The following is a 12500-nucleotide window of genomic DNA, read 5'->3' as shown; positions in this document are numbered from 1 at the left end:
ACGAAAGAGATTAACATTTCATTTTGATTACCATCAAGCAATTTTAATCGGTTGAGGGAAATCTTTGGCGGTCGAAAGGCTAAGCAGATGTGTGTATTGAACTTCTTGGTAACGTAAAAACTGCACAAAGAGAAAATCATAGCAAGAACCCATTTCCCTCTCAAGAGGTTTCGCTTTTCGTTAAACGAAATTAGTTCAAGACTTCTATGAAGTGTACTCTTTGCATAATTCGGCTGACCATGTTTCCCGGGAAAATTCTCCTTACACTGATTACCTCAATGTTTGCTCTTCTCAAAAATGTTAAATGGTGATTACTTAATTTGTTTGAAACTCTCGTGTGGTTTTCAGTTGAAGGTAACCCATCATCTTATTTTTCGCAAAAAAAAAAAAAAAAAAGAAAAAAAAAAGTTTGTGAAAATTGATAATCAAGTAAAGTACCTAGAATTGATCAGTGAAAATACAAATAAGGGAATAGATACTAAAAAATTAGCAACCCAATAAGCATCAAAACATTTGATTAGCGATAAATAAGAATAGTGTGGTACTTTATTTCAAATCTTAAAACTTTCCTGATTACTTAATGCATAATGAAAACAAAATCTTATTTTAACTTTTTGTAGTTAACATGTTGAGAAGAGCTCTAGTATCACCAAGTATTATTATATGATCTTTGAATAGGTCTACGTAATCTAAGACATTTGTTTCTATACATAAATTATCACAAATTAGACTTTTCGGAGAATTACTTAGGAAACGCAATGGTTTCGTATGAAACGTATACTTTCCATTATTACCGACTTGTTACTGGGTTTCATGTGGTTACGTTAGTTGAGTATAGCTAAAGATCCTTTTTTCTGAAACAGAGAAAAGATTAATCAAAAATTAAATAATTTCTGACGTATTTCGAAGGTCGGATTTGCTCAAACCACATAAAAGAAATAATAATAAATAAATAAATAAATAAATAAATAAATAAATAAATAAATAAATAAATGAATAAATAATAATAATAATAATTATGATAAAATGCATCAACCTTACCTCTAAGGGAAGACGGATATAATCGATTAAATATACTCTCACGCACTACTGCACAAATAAACCCTCTATCAGATACACTCTCTCTGTCATTCGCACCCTCTATATCTTTCACAAACACTCTTTCTCTCTTCACACACACACACACACACACACACACACACACACACACACACACACACACACACACACACACACACACACACACACACACACACACACACACACACACACACACACACACACACACACACACACACACACACACACACACACACACACACACACACACACACACACACACTCCCTCTCCTTCGCTCTGTCTGTCTGTCTGTCTGTCTGTCTGTCTGTCTGTCTGTCTGTCTGTTTGTTTGTGTAACATGCTCACTCTTTCTGTTGATACAGGGTTATGTGATAGGAAAGGAATAATCCATATCATATACATTCAGTGGCTGTATGTAGGTTACCCCTAGCAACTCCAAAGTAGAACAAGGCTATCCCAGCTTAATAGTTTTAGAGAAAAAAAGGCAGTTGAAGTGATGTAACATGGTGTAGGGAAGGAAGGCATTGTGTTACATAATTCCAGTTTCTGTAGGTAGATGAACAATAGACAATCAAATCTGGTTTACTATTCTTTTTGTTGTTTTTTCTTTTCTTTTTCATAGTTTTCTCAAAATGCAACATGATCTTGTAACGTTATGGCGAGAGAAAAAAATGTACTTCAAGTGTTGACTGCTTGAGAGGTAAAAAGATTACTTCTGCCTGTATATATCGTTATGGGAAAAATATATAATATTATCAAAAATTCAATCCCAGTCTAGAGTTACCGAGAGTTTGTCAAAGAGTCCGTTGCCCCGGTTATCTTTTGTAGATACTACAAAAGAGAATCTTGTGCCTTCTGTACTACAATGAAGCTGTCCTACAGTTTCCAGGAAATCACCCACCGCTGGCGATTCAGTATATAATGCACTCAGTAAAGAGATTATATGTGATTCTCTGGTACGTGGGCCAATTGTATATTGTACTTTACCATGAAAATTGGGTAGCTGAGGATTGATAACTTTTAACGTACTTACTAAATCATCTCCTACGATTTTTCGGGCTTACCTAAGCGATATAGACAAGCAGTGGAAATTTTGAAAAGTCACCACAACAATATCATCAGGTCATACAAAGTGAAAAAAAATTGTCATTCTCAACAAAACCTCCATACCACAGACTTTACAAACAAGAAACTCATCAGTCTAGACGTCATCGCCTTATACACCCACATATTGCTGCCATTTGAGCCATACAAAGAGTCATAGATAACAACAATGAGACTACCCTCCAAATCAACAAAAAAGATTACAAGCAACTAATAGAAAAATGCCTTAAATACGTTTTCTGCACATTTAATGGCAAAACTTACCGACAACACGACGGCCTACCAATGGGATCGCCCCTCAGTGCTATAGCGGCCTGCCTAGCAATGAAAATTCTAGAACAAAACAACTACAAACAGTTCCTCCCCGATGGCACCACCTGGTTCAGGTATGTAGATTACTACCTTCTCATCATACCAAAAGACACTGACACTTACATCCTTCTACACAATTTGAATAAATCACACTAGAAAATACAATTCACAGTGGAACAAGGAAACCAGGACTCTCTCCCATACCTTGACATTTTAATCATCAGGAACAATAATACAGCGGAATTCAAAGTTTACAGAAAACCCACAAACAAAAACGACTACATACACTACTTCGGTGCCCACAGCGGTAGAACTAAAAGTGGTATACTAATAGGATTCTTCCTGAGAGCACTAAGAATATGCAGCCCAGAATGCCTTCAAGACAAAATTGACCACATCACCACTACATTCAAAACACTTCACTTCCCAACAAGAATCATCGCCCGATCCCTACACAAAACTAAGGAAATCAAACAAAGAAGCATCTCAGAACCACAAACCAAAAATGAAAATAACCTCCTCATAGCACCATCATCGGACCTAACTCACCTCCTAACCAAGAAATTAAAACCCATAGGCATCACAGTAATATCAGACAAAGGACGACAAATACGCGACTTCACAAATAACAGACAAAATCCCACTCAACCCGACAGTATCCTACACAAAATCCCCTGCTCGGGATGTAACCTTGCCTACTATGGTGAAACGTACAGGGGATTAAAGAAACACCTACATGAACACAAAGCTGATGTCCGTCACCACCGCACAACAAGCGCCTGAGTAAACCACATAGATGAAAAACAACATTTACCTCAATAAAACCAAGCAAACATTTTACATGAAATCCTAAAAAACCCACAAAGAAAAACATTAGAAGCAATATACATAAACACCGACGATTGCATCAACAACATAATAGGAGACATCAAGATTGCAAAACATGCCGACAAATACGCCATGAGACATGTGTTCACACAAATCAAACAAACAAATACATCCACACGCCTCACACCTGACCCCACATGACAACCAAGCCAAGTAGCATACGGAATCCCACCCCGCGTCCCTCATGAACCACAGCAACTGCCCTATAAATACCAATTATTTCATTCTCAGTAAATATTACCCCTCTGAAGAATCCTCAAAGGCAAAACCGGTCAGGAATAAAGTCTCTTGTTCCCAATCGTCTTTCCATTCTTACAATTAATACACCTGTCATGTCACGATATATATATATATATATATATATATATATATATATATATATATATATATATATATGTGTGTGTGTGTGTGTGTGTGTGTGTGTATTCACTTGGTCTTTGGATCACGTGTTGGACTCGTGATCGACAGCTATTTCCCTCCTGGAAGAGAGCTCAGAGCTCGTAGGTCCGATCTATGGGTAATGCTATGACCTTGCACACACACACACCCCCAACTCCCCGCCCACGAGAGTTGGAGTAACACCCCTCAGCGCTGCGATACTGATATCATTTCAGCCCCGGGCGAGAGTCGAACCCGGACCTCCGTAGTGGCAGGCCAGAGTTCTAACCACAGCGCCATGAGAGGTGTGTGTGTGTGTGTGTGTGTGTGTGTGTGTGTGTGTGTGTGTGTGTGTGTGTGTGTGTGTGTGTGTGTGTGTGTGCGTGTGTGTGTATGTGTGTGTGTGTGTGTGTGTGTGTGTGTGTGTGTGTGTGTGTGTGTGTGTGTGTGTGTGTGTGTGTGTATGTATATGTATATATATGTGTATATATATATATATATATATATATATATATATATACATATATATATATACATATAGTGTGTGTGTGTGTGTGTGTGTGTGTGTATGTGTGTGTACATACACGGGAGGTAAGGGGAGAGGTATATGGAGTTGACTTGAAGAAGTTGAGGGGGAGGGAAAGAAAATATGTAAGCAAGAAAGTAAGGGAGAAAGAGGGGATGAATATGACAAGAGAGGGAAGAATGGCAATTGGAAATTCTTCAATATCAAATGACTTTCTCCCTTTGTCAAACGCGCCCTTCCTCCTTGTTTGATGACATGGGCGTGGTCTGACCTCGATTGAAACGGTGATGCTTATGCCTCCCCTGATAATGCTAATTCTGGTGCCGGAACTGCTCCTGTTAATGCTGATAATGTTCCTGGCATTAATTGCCGGTACGTTCCTGTGGGGTTACGTGCGTATATGTATGTGTATGTGTACATGTATGTATTTACTAATGTTTATTTGCCTGTGTATGTTTGCATATGTGTTTGTATATGTATGCATTTATGTGTGTATATTTGTGAGTGTGCATTTGTGTGTGTAATTGTGTGTGTGTATTTGCATGTGTGTAATTGCGTGGGTTTGTGTATGTGTTTGTACGCGTGTGTATTTTCGTCTGAGAAAATGCGCATTTACATGTGTGTATTTGTATGCACATTTTGTTGTGTGTATGTGCGTACATGTATTTGCTAGTGTATTTGCTTGTATATTTGCGTGCGTGTGTTTTTGCATGAGTATATCTGTGTGTATGCATTTCCTTGTGTGTGAATTTGTGCATACGTACTTGTTCCTTTACAAAAATATCTGCATATATGTACATAATGCATGTGTATATGCATGCATGTATACATGTTTCCATGTATACAGATTGAGTGTTTCCTATATAACATTATGAAACAACAAATCACATGACTGACAACAACTTACAATCCATCAGAAAGAAGAAAAAACAAAATAAAACAGTAATTCATCGACATTGACATAGGAGGAGAGGTCTTTTAAGAATTCTGCCCTTCTGCCTTTGAGATTTGAGCTCGGATTAGATAGTCCAAATTACCTCTCTCATCTCTATGTATTGAAACCTCACTCTTATCACACTCTCCCTCCCTCCTGTCCTATTCTCCCCTTTCATCACTCCGCTCTTCCTTTCTCACATCCCGTTTTCTTTTCGTATTATCACACTCTTCCTTTTCTTCTTCCCACTCTTCCTTGCTGTCTTCCCACTCTCTTATCCTTCCGTCCGACTCTCCCTTCCTCCAGTCCTTGTTGCACCTTATCTTTCTTAACTTTCTCTTACTTCTTCCTTCTTTAACTGAATTAACCTTCCTTTTCCTTTCACCTTACCTCATCTCCCTCCTTCTTCCTCTCCCTATCTCCCAACTTTCTTCCATACACTATCTCTTTCTTTAACCTTTACTTCTTCCCTCCTCCTCTCTTTTCTTTCTCATATTACTTTCTTTACCTTCCTACTTTTCATTTCTTCCTCTCCCTATCGCATTTTCTTGTCAATTTATTATTTTTCCTCTAGCCTTCTACTTCCGCCTTTCTTCCTTCTCTCGCTTTTATATTCTTATTTTCTATTCCCCCCCCTTTTCTCATTGTTTCTCTAAGTTCCCCTGATCACCTTTTCTTTCCACGTGAAAAAAAAGAAACAAAGGAAAAGAAGACGGGGAATGGAGGAATGAGGAAGTAGGAAAGGGGTAAATATGAAAGAAAAAATGGGAAAGGGTAAAAGGGAGGGGGAGGATAAAAGAACAGGAAACAATGTAAGGAAAGGAGATGTGGATAATGGGAAAGAGTGGAAGAACTAGAGGTAGAAAACATGCTTCACAAAAATCTATATTGTGTATATTAGTGGAAACTGCTAATTATGTTTTCTAATGAAAAAATATACATATTTTTATCCAAAATATTTCATTGAAACAATCTGTATTCCGTCGACCCCGAACTACTGATAAGCGCATATATTTTGTTGAAAATTTCCATTTTCCATTTTGGTGACGTCATAATAATTGTTCGCAACACATGAGGGTGTGCTATTGCGAAAGACAAATAATGATCAGATTCTAGACTAATTATGAGTTTGTATGCTTTTCTATTGAATGATTAATAAATTGATCAATTTATAACTATACATAGAGACAGTTATCACTAGTTTTGGGGTAACCAAACACTTAGATACTAAAACTTATTTTGGTCACTCCATGGAACGAAGATTCTTATTCAAAATAAAATTCCGAAATTAGCCTTAGCTAGAAGCTCAAAACTCTTTCAAGAGTTCCCAGAAGCTTCCATAGGGGGTTGGGTGGAGGACTGAAGGCAGAATTTATATATATATATATATATATATATATATATATATATATATTAATATATATATATATATATATATATTATATATATATATATATGTATATGCATATATATATGTATATATGTATTACTGTATATATATACATACATTATCACATCAATTAGTAAATAAAGGACCTAGGAGGACAATAATAACTCTTATAGATAATGCCTCATCCCTTAAAGGTGGGTGACAAAATAGAAGAAAAAAAATTAGTATCATCTATATCATATATCATCACTCTTGAGGTTAGGTAGAGGTATAGGTAATTATTTTCATATATTGAACTAAAGGTTATATTAATTATATCTCCATTATATGCTATCATAATACTCATACATATTCTTATACATGTTAGGTAGAACATAAGATAAAGATTAATTACTATTACTTGCATCCAGTAGATCTGTATTGATATTCTGATCTTCACAATATAATTACTCATGAGTTATTTTCAACACAATTAACACAAATTCAATCATTATATTAAATACATATCTTAAAGGATTGTACTCTATATTATTCTCACTGGAATAGTTCACCACCATGTGGTTGCCATGACCTGACATGTGTATACATGAATATTAAACATGATCATTGAATATCTAATCAATCTCAAAGTATTATCAAAATGATAATGAGCTTCTATACCACACAAATTACAAGTCTACATACCTTAGATAATCTCTGCTCTTTCCCTCTTTATATCAACCCCCCCATTTATCTTAATGGTAAACATGCTCTTTCATGCATGTGTAAACTGAATCGCCCAGTAACACAACATTTGTGTTATTCTTTTGATTGTCAGAAGGAAAGAGAAGGCGAGAAACCACTCTTATCGTATGGATGTCAAAAAGTTCCAACAATGGAGTGGATTTTGTTGACATGCATACGTTGTAAATATAAATCATATATTATTCATACATCAGAAGAAATTAGAGCCAATTTTTTTTATTTGAATTCTCACACACTAATTAGAAAGCAATAATCTCAAATGTATAACATATGCGCACATATGTTCACCTTCAAAATACTTTGATTTCATCTCGCAACTGCTGCACAAGGAGTGACTATGCTACTGTAAAAACACACACACACACACACACACACACACACACATATATATATATATATATATATATATATATATATATATGCTTATATTATTTACACGTATATATATGTATATATATATGTATAGTATATATATATGTATATATATATATATAAATATTAGTTACATGTATATATATATGTATATATATGCATATGTATATATAGATATATGTATGTATGTATATATATATATATATATATATATATATATATATATATATATATATATATATTTATATATATATATATGTATATAAGTCACAGCCTGTGGCCCGTCGTATATGGTCTGAGGCACAGAAGGAATAAGGAATCTTTATACATACGCATAATCGTTTAATAAGGAGCCCTCGGGCCTATCGTCGGTTCTCTAACAGACTATGGTATCATGATTATTTCGCCTCCATGGCTTCACCATAAATTAGCTCCTTACTATTTCCATCCATACATGGCCAAAAGGGTTCCCTTGGCTACTTGCTCAACACACGTCTTATCCACATGAAAGACAGTTAAGAAAAGGAAAGCTTAGTGGTGATGTCTACCTACGTTGTCTACGTCACCATTCTTTGTATTCAGAGGCTAACAATTCCAGCAGTCTATAGTAACCCATACATGTCCTCCTCGGTTCACAATTTAACAATGCAGAGTATTTTATTTGCTCTAATACAATATACCATCACTATACAGTAACACTTTCTATAACACACACTAGCACTACTTTCTATCGCGGAACAATTCAACGGGAGTGTAAATTAATTAATTATATTTCTTCATAACAATACTATTATCTTCTAACATAATTTCACAACAGTTATATTATACATAATGAACCAATGCAATGACTCAATTTCTAATTTGTAACACTTCCAAAACTATATATCATATGTCGTGAAGTACATACTTGAATCGAGCCATTATACCCCGTGAGCTGCAATTAGCTTGAATCATGTAATTTGGTATTCACATGTATAATAGACCAATACAATATGTGTGTATATATATATATATATATACATATACACACACACACACACACACACACACACACATATATATATATATATATATATATATATATACTGTATATATATATATATGAAAAATAAACAAAATATATTAAGAAAATACATACACTGAAGAATTATTGTGGATGTTGTAAAACAGGATTATATAAGCAAAGGTGCACGAGAAACAAAGGTTACAATTACTGACCTGAACAAAGTAAATTATTAAAAATTCCTAATGACAAGCCACACAATTTTCATTCTGTTCTCACTAATCCCCACGTTTTATTCCACACCTGTTTGATCCTTGTACTGCCTGAAAAATGAGGAGACAAATTCAATAAACACATACATGTTTTTCATAAGCCGTGAACAACATTCTTTTAACTTATGTAAAGCAAAATCTTCTCCTGGTTTGAATAAAAAATATTCTAATTAAGTAAGTTACCAGTTGCAAGGATTTAACCACCGAGCAAAGGGAAATTAATATGTCTGCGAGTCACTTGACAGTTACATCTAACTTTTATATTACTGTTGACGTGTAGACCTGTACTTAACTTACACTCTCCGTAAAAAACAAAGAGTGTGTGTGTGGGGGGGGTAATCTATTAAAAATATTCAAATGGTTCAAGGGCTATAACAGGGGCGATGGAGGCAACGTCATCATATCAACATAGAAGGGCAGGATTCATAGTGATGGATTTCAATTGAACAAACTTGGGGCTATGAGTGAAATAGGCAACACCTGGTTACAAACAGAATATTCAATGAATAAAATAAACTTACTAATCATAGAGTGAGCTCTGAAAGAATTGGCTATTTAAGGAAAAGATTAGAAAATTTTATGGATGGGGTGATAGGTGGTAATGGACATGGAATTGAATAGTGTAGCTGTTATGGTCTCTTGCAGGCTCTCCCATTTTCATATTATTGTACACACACACAAACACACACACACACACACACACACACACACACACACACACACACACACACACACACACACACACACACACACACACACACACACACACACACACACACACACACACACACACACACACACACACACACACACACACACACACACACACACACACACACACACACACACACACACACACACACACATATACACACACACACACATAAACTAATATATATATATATATATACATATATATATATATATATATAATATATATATATGTATATACAAATATCACTATTAATCATTTACTTCATTAATCCACCTACTTTTTGAGTGACCTCGTAATTACCATTGATATATCAAAACGCAATCATTAATACAACTATTCCTACTTCATAACACAATATGATAATGATCTACTAAAAAACACACTATCGAATATACTAATTCCTTTACCAGCCAAAAGAACATTTAAAGGTGTACGGATGAAATATTAATCCGCAAAATTACTATTAACTTCACACAAAAACAATGTATGATGAACCCGACGCACTAGACACCATTATAGTGTCTTTCTGTGATTTAAGTATCAGTATTTCGTCAAAAGTTAACGTTAAGCAGATATGTATATGTTTTTGCGAGCGCGCGCGCTGGTTGTGTGTGTGTGTGTGTGTGTGTGTGTGTGTGTGTGTGTGTGTGTGTGTGTGTGTGTGTGTGTGTGTGTGTGTGTGTGTGTGTGTGTGTGTGTGTGTGTGTGTGTGTGTGTGTGTGTGTGTGTGTGTGTGTGTGTGTGTGTGTGTGTGTGTGTGTGTGTGTGTGTGTGTGTGTGTGTGTGTGTGTGTGTGTGTGTGTGTGTGTGTGTGTGTGTGTGTGTGTGTGTGTGTGTGTGTGTGTGTGTGTGTGTGTGTGTGTGTGTGTGTGTGTGTGTGTGTGTGTGTGTTTTTGTTTGTGTGTGTGTGTGTGTGTGTGTGTGTGTGTGTGTGTGTGTGTGTGTGTGTGTGTGTGTGTGTGTGTGTATGTGTGTGTGTGTGTGTGTGTGTGTGGTTTGAGGTAAAGGTGTGACATTGCCATAGGTGTGTTATGACGCCTTGACTATTCAATTTATACATGGATGGGGTGGTGCGAGAGGTAAACACAATGACCGGGGATTAGAGAGGATGAAAGAAAACGTAGAATAATGGGAGATAAGCTAGTTGTTGTCTGTTGACGACAGTGCGCTTGTGGCAGGATTGGAGACGGATATAGGGGAAGCTAGTAACAGAATTTAGAAAGGTATGTGAAAGAAGAAAGTTGATAATAAATAGGGATCAAAGCACGGTGATGAGATGTACAAGCAATGATTGTGGCAGTAAATTGCAACTAAATTATTAAAGAAGAGAGACTGAAGGAAGTGGACAGCCTTAGATACTTGGGTGTGAATGTGATGGAAAAGGAAGGAGTAAGTGGAGGTAGAATGTAGATTGAGAGAAGCAAGTAAATGCCTTGTGGGATTAGTAAGTGTATTGAGAAATAGACATTTGGGAATGGATGCTAAGAGGTGATTGTATGAAGGAGTGATTATGCCAAAAGAACTGTATAAGGCAGAAACATGAAACATAAGAGAGCAAGAGAGGAGAAGTTTGAATATGTCTGAGATGAAATGCCTGAGATGTATGGTAGGGTTTACTAGGCTGGATACTGACAAACGAGGAGGTGCGAAAGAGAGCGGGGATGGAAATGGAGTTGGAAGATAGGGCTGATGAAAGAGTATTGGAATGGCTTAGATACATGGAAAGGATGACTGAAGAAAGATTAGTAAAAAAGGTTGGAAGCAGAGGTGGAAAGAGCAAACTTGAGGAGGCGATCAAGAATGAGGTGGATGGATGGGGTAAAAAGGGCAATGAGAAACAGGGGGATGACTGTGGAGGACGGAAGGGAGAAGACAGAAGATAGAGGTGAATGGAGAAGGGTTGTGTATGGATGATGCTATGATGCAAGGGAGTGAGTGAGTGGGGATGTGGAGTGAAGGAGTATGATTGAATTATATTTTGACCCAGCACGAAAGGATTTTTCCCAGTCCTCTCTTATCATATACATGAGGGGGTGGAGAGGGGTACGCGCCGATTAAACGAAGTGACCTTGCTCTGAATGAGCTGTGTCTAACTGCATTGCTTCTGAACCAAAATAAAAGGGGGAGTGGGGAGTTGGGTGAAAGGGAATGAAGTATGTGAAATGATATGGGAGAGAGTGGATTTTACGCATTCGTTTTTTTTTTTTTGGCTACCTAGTTTGTAAAAGCAAAAAAAGCCGTTGGCATATATATATATATATATATATATATATATATATATATATATATATATATAAATATATATATATGTATATATATATATATATGTATATATATATATATATGTATATATGTATATATATGTATATATATATATATATATACATGTAGTTGAATGTATTTATGTATGTATGCATGAATGTGCCTTTATAAAGCACACTGCAAATATAGCATGATAAAGAGAAATCTAAAACATTTAGAAGTCTATATATAGCGCATAGAAAATGTGATATCAGGACAGTGAAAATAAGGTTTATCTTTTTACAAGGTCTTTCATAGAGGGATATCTGATAGCCTTGTGCGTCGGTAGAAAACGAAAACGAAGGTTGAAGACTGAATGGAGTATGAACAGATCTCTCTCTATATATACATCTTTTTTCAATAATGTGGTAATTGTTCATTCATTCGTTTATCAATATTATCTGTCTAAAATCTTTACTTCTTTTGAGGTTAGAAATATTGCGTCGGGATACATTTCCAATGTTCATCCTATGTAAGAAT

The sequence above is a fragment of the Oratosquilla oratoria genome, chromosome 38 (assembly GCF_046742065.1).
Source record: "Oratosquilla oratoria isolate Oo_2021 chromosome 38, ASM4674206v1, whole genome shotgun sequence".
Lineage (NCBI taxonomy): Eukaryota > Metazoa > Arthropoda > Malacostraca > Stomatopoda > Squillidae > Oratosquilla > Oratosquilla oratoria.
Note: the sequence above shows the minus strand (reverse complement) of the source record.